The sequence below is a fragment of the Bos mutus genome, chromosome 3 (assembly GCF_027580195.1).
Source record: "Bos mutus isolate GX-2022 chromosome 3, NWIPB_WYAK_1.1, whole genome shotgun sequence".
In the NCBI taxonomy this organism is placed as follows: Eukaryota; Metazoa; Chordata; class Mammalia; order Artiodactyla; family Bovidae; genus Bos; species Bos mutus.
In genome coordinates this window covers 15463015-15476255 of record NC_091619.1, presented here as the reverse complement: position 1 = coordinate 15476255, position 13241 = coordinate 15463015, and positions in this window count along the sequence as shown.

Below are 13241 nucleotides of genomic sequence, written 5' to 3'. Positions count from 1 at the left end.
TCTGTCAAATTGAATTGAAAGAGGAGTAAGGCTCATGACTGCAGTATCTGCATTGATCACTTCTGTTTTTTCGCAGGTTAGGGTCTGCCCTCTCTCTTCCTCTGTTCGCTTCAGAGAACATGATTTTACCTGGATATAAACTAAATCTTAACTGAATCTTCCTTTACATTAGGAATCATCCCTGAAGACTTTTCTCTACACTGCATCTGTTGGAAATGTATAGCACAAGTCTCACTGAAGTTGGGTGAAGTGACATAGACTTACAACTTACACAATATGATCATCAGGAATTGGGAAGGAGTGGTAGCAACTATTGGGAAATGATAAATTATATGATTCCAAATTCAACCATTATTAGGCTGCATGCTTTGTTCTAGGTGTTACTCAGAGGGCTACAGAGTCAGTATCCATTCTGTGGCCATGCTTCCTCTGGATGCCTGATTTGGGCCGGGTTGTCACGCTTCATCAGAGGTGTGACTGAGACTGTGGAATTGCAGGGGAGGTGGAATTTGTTGAAGGTTAATTCCTGCAGGAGCTGGCTGTCACCACAGAGGGAAGAAAGCATTGTGGGTGAAACATGTTTTTGGGGCCAGTGCTCTCCTGTAGGAGGGGTTGGCAAGCTTTTCTTTAAAGGATCAGGTGTTAAATATTATAGGCTTGTAGACCAGGTGGACTTTGTTGCAACTACTCACCTCTGTTCTTGTAGTGTGAAAGCCTCATAGACGATGTGTAAACACATCAGCATGGCTGTGTTTCAATAAAACCTGTTGACTGACTTGACCCTTAAATTTCATAATTTCACATGTGAAATATTTTTTTCCCCAATTCTTAAGAGTGTAGAAAGCATTCTTAGCTTGTGTGTCATTTTTAACAAATTGGTGATGCCCTATGTATGGCCTGTGGGCTGTAGTTTGCCTCCTACTGGCCCTGTTCTGTATTTGCTTGCCAAGAAAGGAGAGGAGAATTATTCACAGGAGAAGAGAATCTAAAGGGAAGAGAGTACTGGCACAAAGACAGAAATATAGATCAATGGAACAAAATAGAAAGCCCAGAGATAAATCCATGCACCTATGGACACCTTATCTTTGACAAAGGAGACAAGAATATACAATGGATTAAAGACAATCTCTTTAACAAGTGGTGCTGGGAAAACTGGTCAACCACTTGTAAAATAGTGAAACTAGAACACTTTCTAACACCTTACACAAAAATAAACTCAAAATGGATTAAAGATCTAAATGTAAGACCAGAAACTATAAAACCCCTAGAGGAAAACATAGGCAAAACACTCTCCGACATACATCACAGCAGGATCCTCTATGACCCATCTCCCAGAATATTAGAAATAAAAGCAAAAATAAACAAATGGGACCTAATTAAACTTAAAAGCTTCTGCACAACAAAGGACACTCTAAGCAAGGTGAAAAACAGCCTTCAGAATGGGAGAAAATAATAGCAAATGAAGCAACTGACAAACAACTAATCTCAAAAATATACAAGCAATTCCTGCAGCTCAATTCCAGAAAAATAAACAACCCAATAAAAAAATGGACCAAAGAACTAAATAGACATTTCTCCAAAGAAGACATACAGATGGCTAACAAACACATGAAAAGATGCTCAACATCACTCATAATCAGAGAAATGCAAATCAAAACCACAATGAGGTACCATTTCACGCCATGCAGAATGGCTGCGATCCAAAAGTCTACAAGCAATAAATGCTGGAGAGGGTGTGGAGAAAAGGGAACCCTCTTACACTGTTGGTGGGAATGCAAACTAGTACAGCCACTATGGAGAACAGTGTGGAGATTCCTTGCTGCTGCTACTGCTGCTAAGTCGCTCCAGTCGTGTCCGACTCTGTGCGACCCCATAGATGGCAGTCCACCAGGCTCCCCCATCCCTGGGATTCTCCAGGCAAGAACACTGGAGTGGGTTGCCATTTCCTTCTCCAATGCATGGAAGTGAAAAGTGAAAGTGAAGTCGCTCAGTAGTGTCCGACTCTTCACGACCCCATGGATTGTAGCCTACCAGGCTCCTCCATCCATGAAATTTTCCAGGCAAGAGTATTGGAGTGGGGTGCCATTGCCTGATTCCTTATAAAACTGGAAATAGAACTGCCTTATGACCCAGCAATCCCACTGCTGGGCATACACACCGAGGAAACCAGAACTGAAAGAGACACGTGTACCCAATGTTCATCGCAGCACTGTTTATAATAGCCAGAACATGGAAGCAACCTAGATGTCCATCAGCAGATGAATGGATAAGAAATGTGTGGTACATATACACAATGGAGTATTACTCAGCCATTAAAAAGAATACATTTGAATCAGTTCTAATGAGGTGGATGAAACTGGAGCCTATTATACAGAGTCAAGTAAGCCAGAAAGAAAAACACCAATACGGTATACTAATGCATATATATGGAATTTAGAAAGATGGTAATGATAACTCTGTATGTGAGACAGCAAAAGAGACACTGATGTATAGAACAGTCTTTTGGACTCTGTGGGAGAGGGAGAGGGTGGGATGATTTGGGAGAATGGCATTGAAACATGTATAATATCGTATAAGAAAGGAATCACCAGTCCAGGTTTGATGCAGGATACAGGAAGCTTGGGGCTGGTGCACTGGGATAACCCAGAGGGATGGTATGGGGAGGGAGGTGGGAGTGGGGTTCAGGATGGGGAGCATGTGTACACCCATGGCAGATTCATATTGATGTATGGCAAAACCAATACAATATTGTAAAGTAAAAAAAATAAAGGGAAGAGAAGGGCTGGGAAGTGTGGGACCTTGGAACCACAAACAGTTGGGAAAGAAAAGTGTGTATGTCTGTGAAAATCAGCATACATGAGGTGGCAGGAAGGGGAACAAGCGACTGTTGAAGGGTGGTAAATTTTGACTTGATATAAGGGAGAAACTTTTAACATCTGTGTTGGCTGAAAGTGCAGTGAGTTTTTTTACAAAGTAATTGTATTTATTGTCAGGGGTATTAAAGGAACTTTCATGTATCATGTAGCAGTTTTAATCCTTTCAGTACTTTATTTTCTGATTTTCCTCCAAAATCAACAACTGGTATTTGATGAGCTTTACTTCTCAATTTATTGTCATGAGAAAACAGGCACGTTGAGTGTGCCTTTTGGCCTCTTGTCTACCTTTTGAGAATTACTAATGTAAGAGTTGGAATGATCGTCACAGAAGTCCTTTCTAAAACTGAGATTTGTGATTTTACCAGAGCAGGTTCTTTACATTAACAGGGTGGGCATGAAGTCCTGTTCCCCCATCCACCATCAGTTTGGTTGTTGGTTTTCCCCTTGGAGGTGACAGGATTCAGGAGAAGAGATTTCTCCATTTTTTTTTTTTTTTTTTTTTTGCATTTCAAAAAAATTTTAGAACTGTTTTATTTTTTTAAATATAAATTTATTTATCTTAACTGGAGGCTAATTACCTTACAATATTATATTGGTTTTGCCATACATTGACATGAATCCGCCACGGACCTATTATCTGCCGTGCCCTTATGTACTTCATTCTATCAATCCTCACAACAACCATATGATGTGGGTAATATTACCTCCATTTTTCAGATGAAAAAACTGAAGTTCAAAAACAAAACTTGTTTCTAGTCACTCAGTTATTAAGTGGAGAAGGAAGATTCAAAGTCAAATTTTTTTTTTCTTTTCTTTTCTTGGAAAAGAAAGGGTGTGAAGGGCAGTTCATGAGGACTCTAATTTTAACTTAAAAACAACAACAACAACAACAACAACGACAAATACACAAATAAGACCGGTGAGGATAAACAGTGAGTTTTCTTTCCACCCCTGTTCAGTCACATTTTCACCCTTGTCTGAAAGGCGCGCTGTTCCTATGGCGCCATCTGCTGAGTCTGATGGAAATGTTAGGGAAAGCCTCGTCCTTTCTTTTACCTTCAAATCCTTAAGTAATTTCTGAGCATTCTTTAAAGTTTAGTGTCTTTGAATGAGGAGACTGTGTAAAAACAGGGGAATAACAGCAGAGAGTGTTTCTGGTCATGATTAGGGGATAAATGGAATCAAAAGAAGTCAGATGTAATATAAAACTGGCCAAGAAGGCTTTCTCCTCATATTCTCCCTAGGTACAGGGTTAATTTGTTCTCTTATCTCAAAAGAATAAACAATGGATCTTATATAATTTTATAGCTTTGTATGGTATGTTGATCTATCTTTAAGCTCCAGTCCCAGGCCCTGGAATATCTCTGCTTGAAGACTGGCCTTCCTTTTCCTATTCTGTCTCAGTATTCTCTCTCTTTTTGGCCACCTGATGTGAAGACCTGACTCATTGGAAAAGACCCTGATGCTGGGAAAGATTATGAGATGGTTGGAAGGCATCACTGACTTGATGGACATGAATTTGAGCAAGCTCCGGGAGTTCGTGATGGACAGGGAAGCCTGGTGTGCTGCAGTCCATGGGGTTGCAAAGAGTTGGACACAACTGAGCGACTGAACTGATTCTCACTTTTCTCCTTGAAGTGCTCACAAACACCCCATATACTGGGAATCCAGTGCTCATTCTTACTTGTATCCTTTTATTTATTCTGTCGATATCTTTCACGAGTGTGTTTTCTATCTCTTTAACTTGCTATTTGATTCTCTTATTGACATGGCCATTTATAGCCTAAAAACCCTTAGTTCCTAACCATGTGAGGCTTTCTGCATGTACTCCTGGTCTGTCAATGTGGGCAGGTGAAGGAGGGTGATTGGGAGTGCTCCCTAGGGATTCTCCAGGTGTTACAGAGGTGGCATAAAAACCCTGCTAGCATGGGAGACAGTGGAGGGGTTGTTGAAACTTCTTGTGTGGGAGGGGGTAAGATGAGACCTTGGATGTTGGGAGTGAGATCCAGAACCTTTGTCTTTTAGTGTGTGATCCTGTTAGTCCTTCCTCAGACTTTTCTCCTGGGCCCAGCTCTCCTCTGTCTTCAGCACTGCTGGTTTTATTTTGACCCTGGTCACCTTGCATCCTGACCTTTACAGCAGCTTTGCAATCAGTCTTTCTCTGCCACCCAGATATCTTCCTGCTACCCCTTCTATATTGCTGCCCAGTTCATCTTCCTATAAACAAACCTTATCATGTCATTTTCCTGCTTTAAAGCTCATGGTGTCTCTCTTTTGCCTATAGAATACTTTCAAATTATTTGAAATTTGGACCCACAAGCCTCCTTGAAATTGGATAGGAATCCACTTTTTTAGCTTGTTCTCCTACCACTGTCTCTTATGGGATTGTCCTTTTGAATGTTAAAACTATTCTTGATCATACCCTCACTCTTAATCTCATGTCATTGCCTATGCTATTTTTTCTGCTGCATATATTCTCTGTCCAACAAGTTTTCCTGTATATACTATAAGATCTGCCTGAAATGCCATCACTTATATGCTTTCTGTGACTTCCTCTGAGGCCATGGACTTTACGATCCTATGAATCCCACCAGGCTCCTCTTGCCTTGGAATTTCCAAGGCAATAATAATGAAGTGGGTTGCCATTCCTTCTCCAGGGGTCTTCCTGACCCAGGGATTGAACCCGGGTCTCCTGCATTGCAGGCAGATTCTTTACCATCTGAGCCACCAGTTAAGCTACAGTATTTGGGACCATTAGGGAAGGCACACATTGTTCTCTTGGAGGGACCATGTGCAGTAAACTATGAAAGGCTCTGACTCTGAGGTGCTGCACCTAAGACCCTTGTCTAACCAGGATTTCCCAAATGTTTTTTTACTTTGGAATTCTTGTTTTGAAGAAGATTGCATTATTAGTTAGGAAGATAGTAAGGGAAATGCTTCCCTATGTTAAACACTCTCTGAAGCATAATAAAAAGACAAAAAAATCCATTTTTTTAAATCATTCACTCCTCTTAATTTCTCCTCAATTTGTGTGTGTGCGCTCAGTTATGTCAACTTTTTGTGAACCCATGGGCTGTAGTCTGCCAGGCTCCTCTGTCCATGGAATTTTCCAGGTAAGAATATTGGAATAGGTTGCCATTTCCTGCTGCAGGGGCTCCTTCTAGCCCAGGGATTGAACTCACATCTCCTATGTCTTCTGCATTGGCAAGTGAATTCTTTACCATTGAGCCACCTGGGAAGCCCCTTCTCAGAAGCTTTCGACACTTAATGACTCTAGCCACATTGCTGGAAATGTATGAGGTGGCTGAGGCCCTCAGGGGAATGGTGGCAGGCTCTGTCCTTATGGATGAAAGGGCATCTGAATCTTGTTGACTCATGGGTTGCTACCAGTTTGCAGGGTGGTTAGCTGGTGTGCTGAAAAACTGCTTCCCTGATTTGTAAGTAGGTTTCCATTTTAATCAGTAACTTGAACTACAATGTGAATAGATGGCCAATATGTTGTATGTAAGATTCAACACCACTGAAGATATAGACTCAGAAAGAAATGGTGTAAAAATTTAGCAGAGGTCATTCTAATAGTGCTAAATGTGATACATGTTAAAATCTGAGTTTAGAAATAAAATAGCATCCCTATCTTCAAGATTATTGACCTAGCTTTGTGCACAAGACTCTGTGCACCACAGTGCATATTATTTGCAATTTTCTGCCCACATAAATTGGGGGAGATTATTCAAAAGGTAGCAGATAATAACAATAGTATAAAAATTATCTTGGGCTGTGAACCTCTATAAAACCAGAATAATCACTGAGATACAGTTCCAAAAGTCCTTCAAGTATGACCTTGTGTCACCAATGACACCCTTTTATGTTGAATAGCGTCCTCAAGCCGCGCTGATCTCATGGTGAAGTCTGGCTCAGTCTCTCCATCAGCATTTTAATTCCTTCATCAGCATCTCAGTTTTGAACTGTGTTTACCATTTCCTGTAGTTTCCCAGCTCTACTTTAGGATTTTCTGATCAACTGAGGATAAAGCCCTTCACACTGGATCAGATGTTTTAGTGGTATCCCCAGTGGTGTTGAGCATACCAGGAAAGTGATGTGGAACCCAGGCTCTTTCACTACTTCAGGGTGAATTCTCTTCCCTCAGGGGTATTCTTTAAGAGGTTTGGGGCTATCTTTCTCCTTTCATCAAAACTCTTCATCCTCATTCCCTGGGATCCAACTCTTCTCCCATTATGTTACATTTCCTCTCTTGGGACCCATTAAGTACCCATGCACCATGTACCCCTATCACTCAAGATAACTATCACTGAACTGTGTGTAATTAATATGTGGTGTGGTTATATTTCAACCAAATTTTTAATGCAATTCTATTTTTAAAAATCTTGTGAGTTAAGTTTATATCTTGGGGTTGACCTAAAAAACACACTCACCACTACTTTTGAGTAGACCAGACCATAAGCCAGCCTAGAACAATGTCAATTGCTAAAGTTTTGGAGTCTGACCCACTGAGTTTGTCTCCAGACTCTTCCGTTTACAGCTCTATGACCTCAGGCAAGTTACCTAGCGCTTTTGAGTTGGTCTCTCATCTTTGTGTGCATGCTAAGTTGCTTCAGTCATGGCCAACTTTTTGCGATCCTATGGACTGTAGCTCTCCAGGCTCCTCTGTCCATGGGATTCTCCAGGCCAGAATTCTGGAGTGGGTTGCCATGCCATGCCTTCCTGACCCAGGAATTGAACCCATGACTCTTACGTCTCCTGCCTTGGCAGATGGGTTCTTTACCACTAGTGCCACCTGGGAAGCCCTGTCTCGTCTTTAAGATGGGGATAAAATGCCTGTTTTTAAAGGGCTATTGAGAACATTAAATAAGTTAATTCTGTCAAGTATCTGGCACATTGCCTCAAAGTTTAGTTATATTGAAACTCATAGCTAATAATTAATTACATAATTATCAGAGTTTAGTTGTCAGCCTAATGTTGATTGTCTTAATTGGGTGAACTTATGTACTTGTATGTGTTCCAGTAAGAGAAGATCTAAGAATGTAAATGTCTTTTTCAGGACTTTTCCTTTTAGGGTATACTTCCCTGGAGCCCTCAAGGAGCATACTGCAGTGGGTACAGTGTGATCTGGGTGCTGCCCAACCCCCTTTCTGAACTTCAGAAAAGCATGGTAGGTTTTCATGTTACTTGGAGTACAACCTCAGGGAAATAGTGACTTGTGAGTAGAGTTCCTCCAAATAGTGCTTTTTCCTTTCTCCAGGGAATCCTATCAACCCAGGGATTGAACCCAGGTCTCCCACATTGCAGCTGGATTTTTTACCAGCTGAACCACAAGGGAAGCCCTGTCCTCAGAACAAGATGCTAATGAACCTGTGCCTTAGCTCACATGATCAAAAAAATCTACAAACCGTAAATGCTGGAGAGGATGTGGAGAAAAGGGAACCCTCTTGCACTTTTGGTGGGAATGTAAATTGATACAGCCACTATGGAGAACAATATGGCTATTCCTTAAAAAAAAAAAAAAAACCAAACTAGAAATAAAACTACCATATGACCCAGTGATTCAAGTTCTGGGTATATATCCTGAGAAAACCATAATTCAAAAAGACACATGTATGCCAATGTTCATTTCCACACTATTTATGGTAGCCATGACATGGTGGCAACCTCTATGTCCATAGACAGATAGATGGATAAAGAAGGTATGATATATATATACAATGGAATATTACTCAACCATAAAAAGGAATGAATATGAGTCAGTTGAACTGAAGTGAATGAACATAGAGCCCATTATACAGAGTGAAGTAAGTCAGAAAACACATATCGTATATTAACGCATATATATGGAAACTAGAAAAATGGTACTGATGAACCTATTTGTAGGGCAGGAATAGAGATCCTCACATAGAGAACATATCTTTGTACACAGTGTGGGAAGGGGAAGATGGGATGAATTGAGAAAATAGTATTGACATATATATACTACGACGTGTAAAATGGATAGCTAATGGGAAGCTGCTATATAACACAGGGAGCCCAGCCTGTCACTCTGTGATGAACTAGAGGGGTTGGGGGGTGGGCAGTGGGAAGGAGGCTCAAGAAGGAGGGGATATATGTGAGTATATATATACTCATGGCTGATTTGAGTTATTGTACAGCGGAAGTCAACACATTATAAAGCAATTATTCTCCAATTAAAAATACAAGAAGGAAGGCAGCTATTCATGTTGTTATGTGGAATCATCCAACTAAATCAGATTCAGAATACTTGAGCTAAAATGGTGCAGGCCAAATAAAACACATCTGTAGGCCAGATTTGGCCTTTAGGTGACTAGTAAAACCTCTGACTGGGATGTGATTCAGCTTTAAAACTGTTAGAAAGTTCCTAGAAAAGTACATTCATCTATTAAGGTATTGTTTTTCACCTCTGATATGCTCGACTTACTTAGAAATTCAAGCCAGAAATCTAGTAGAGTTTCTGAGACTTTCCTCTTGCACAATCACCACATTCAGTGTATCCACAAATCATATTCATTTTGTCTCAGTCATGTCTTTGATATTCAGTTCTGCTTTGCTGTTACTGACCCCTAACATAATTTTGTGTAGATTTGCAATGGTCTCCTAGCTAGTCTTCTTGCCACTGATGTCATCCCTTTCATGTCTTGCCACCAAATGATCTTTCAAAATGCAACTGTAATCGTATTTTCTATTAAAACCCTTTGTTGGCTCTTCCTATCAGACTGTGGAGACCAAATCCTTTAGGATGGCTTACCATGAGCCTTTTGATCTGGTTCCTAGGTTTCCCAGAATCACCTAATGCCATGTCCCAACATTCATCTTCTATCTTAGCTAGCTGAGCTACTATCACTTCCTTTCAATTCAGTTCAGTTCAGTTCAGTCGCTCAGTCATGTCCGACTCTTTGCAACCCCATGAATCGCAGCACGCCAGGCCTCCCTGTCCATCACCAACTCCTGGAGTTCACTCAGACTCACGTCCATTGAGTCAGCGATGCCATCCAGCCATCTCATCCTCTGTTGTCCCCTTCTCCTCCTGCCCCCAATCCCTCCCAGCATCAGGGTCTTTTCCAATGAGTCAACTCTTCCCAGGAGGTGGCCAAAGTACTGGAGTTTCAGCTTTAGCATCATTCCTTCCAAAGAAATCCCAGGGCTGATCTCCTTCAGAATGGACTGGTTGGATCTCCTTGCAGTCCAAAGGACTCTCAAGAGTCTTCTCCAACACCACAGTTCAAAAGCATCAATTCTTCAGTGCTCAGCCTTCTTCACAGCCCAACTCTCACATCCATACATGACCACAGGAAAAACCATAGCCTTGACTAGACAGACCTTTGTTGGCAATGTAATGTCTCTGCTTTTGAATATGCTATCTAGGTTGGTCTATATATCTAACTTTTCTTCCAAGGAGTAAGCGTCTTTTAACTTCATGGCTGCAGTCACCATCTGAAGTGATTTTGGAGCCCCCCCAAAATAAAGTCTGACACTGTTTCCATTGTTTCCCCATCTATTTCCCATGAAGTGATGGGACCAGATGCCATGATTTTCGTTTTCTGAATGTTGAGCTATAAGCCAACTTTTTCACTCTCCACTTTCACTTTCATCAAGAGGCTTTTTAGTTCCTCTTCACTTTCTGCCGTTAAGGTGGTGTCATCTGCATGTCTGAGGTTATTGATATTTCTCGGCACAGGAGGGCCTAGAGGAGCTATTCCATGTTCAAAGTCAGGAGGGGTGGTGGTGAGGAGATACCCCTCATCCAAGGTAAGGAGTACCCCACGTCCAAGGTAAGAGAAACCCAAATAAGATGGTAGGTGTTGCAAGAGGGCATCAGAGGGCAGACACACTGAAACCATAATCACAGAAAACTAGTCAATCTAATCACACTAGGACCACAGCCTTGTCTAACTCAAGTAAACTAAGCCATGCTGTGGGGCCATCCAAGATGGGCGGGTCATGGTGGAGAGGTCTGACAGAATGTGGTCCACTGGAGAAGGGAATGGCAAACCACTTCAGTATTCTTGCCTTGAGAACCCCATGAACAGTATGAAAAGGCAAAGTGATAGGATACTGAAAGAGGAACTCCCCAGGTCAGTAGGTACCCAGTATGCTACTGGAGATCAGTGGAGAACTAACTCCAGAAAGAATGAAGGGATGGAGCCAAAGCAAAAACAATAACCAGGTGTGGATGTGACTGGTGATAGAAGCAAGGTCCGATGCTGTAAAGAGCAATATTGCATAGGAACCTGGAATGTCAGGTCCATGAATCAAGGCAAATTGGAAGTGGTCAAGCAAGAGATGGCAAGAGTGAACATCGACATTCTAGGAATCAGTGAACTAAAATGGACTGGAATTGATGAATTTAACTCAAATAACCATTATATCTACTACTGCGGGCAGGAATCCCTTGGAAGAAGTGGAGTAGCCATCATGGTCAACAAAACAGTCCGAAATGCAGTACTTGGATGCAATCTCAAAAATGACAGAACGATCTGTTTGTTTCCAAGGCAAACCATTCAATATCACAGTAATCCAAGTCTATGCCCCAACCAGTAATGCTGAAGAAGCTGAAGTTGAACGGTTCTATGAAGACCTACAAGACCTTTTAGAACTAACACCCAAAAAAGATGTCCTTTTCATTATAGGGGACTGGAATGCAAAAGTAGGAAGTTAAGAAACACCTGGAGTAACACTCAAATTTGGCCTTGGAATATGGAATAAAGCAGGGCAAAGACTAATAGAGTCTTGCCAAGAAAATGTACTGGTCATAGCAAACACCCTTTTCCAACAACACAAGAAAAGACTCTACACATGGACATCACCAGATGGTCAACACCAAAATCAGATTGATTATATTCTTTGCAGCCAAAAATGGAGAAGCTCTATACAGTCAGCAAAAACAAGACCAGGAGCTGACTGTGGCTCAGACCATGAACTCCTTATTGCCAAATTCAGACTTAAAGTGAAGAAAGTAGGGAAAACCACTAGACCATTCAGGTATGACCTAAATCAAATCCCTTATGATTATACAGTGGAAGTGAGAAATAGATTTAAGGTAATAGATCTAATAGATAGAGTGCCTGATGAACTATGGACTGAAGTTCGTGACATTGTACAGGAGACAGGTTTCAAGACCATCCCCATGGAAAAGAAATGCAAAAAAGCAAAATGGCTGTCTGGGGAGGCCTTACAAATAGCTGTGAAAAGAAGAGAAGCGAAAGGCAAAGGAGAAAAGGAAATATATAAGCATCTGAATGCAGAGTTCCAAAGAATAGCAAGAAGAGATAAGAAAGCCTTCCTCAGCAATCAATGCAAAGAAATAGAGGAAAACAACAGAATGGGAAAGACTAGAGATCTCTTCAAGAAAATAAGAGATACCAAGGGAACATTTCATGCAAAGATGGGCTTGATAAAGGACAGAAATGGTATGGACCTAACAGAAGCAGAAGATATTAAGAAGAGGTGGCAAGAATACACAGAAGAACTGTACAAAAAAGATCTTCACAATCAAGATAATCACGATGGTGTGATCACTGACCTAGAGCCAGACATCCTGGAATGTGAAGTCAAGTGGGCCTTAGGAAGCATCACTACGAACAAAGCTAGTGGAGGTGATGGAATTCCAGTTGAGCTATTCCAAATCCTGAAAGATGATGCTGTGAAAGTGCTGCGCTCAATATGCCAGCAAATTTGGACAACTCAGCAGTGGCCACAGGACTGGAAAAGGTCAGTTTTCATTCCAATCCCAAAGAAACGCAATGCCAAAGAATGCTCAAACTACTGCACAATTGCACTCATCTCACACACTAGTAAAGTAATGCTCAAAATTCTCTAAGCCAGGCTTCAGCAATATGTGAACCGTGAACTTCCAGATGTTTGAGCTGGTTTTAGAAAAGGCAGAGGAACCAGAGATCAAATTGCCAACATCTGCTGGATCATTGAAAAAGCAAGAGAGTTCCAGAAAAACATCTATTTCTGCTTTATTGACTATGCCAAAGCCTTGGACTGTGTGGATCACAATAAACTGTGGAAAATTCTGAAAGAGATGGGAATACCAGACCACCTGATCTGCCTTTTGAGAAATTTGTATGCAGGTCAGGAAGCAACAGTTAGAACTGGACATGGAACAACAGACTGGTTCCAAATAGGAAAAGGAGTCCGTCAAGGCTGTATATTGTCACCCTGCTTATTTAACTTCTATGCAGAGTACATCATGAGAAACGCTGGACTGGAGGAAACACAAGCTGGAATCAAGATTGCCGGGAGAAATATCAATAACCTCAGATATGCAGATGACACCACCCTTATGGCAGAAAGTGAAGAGGAACTAAAAAGCCTCTTGGTGTAGGTGAA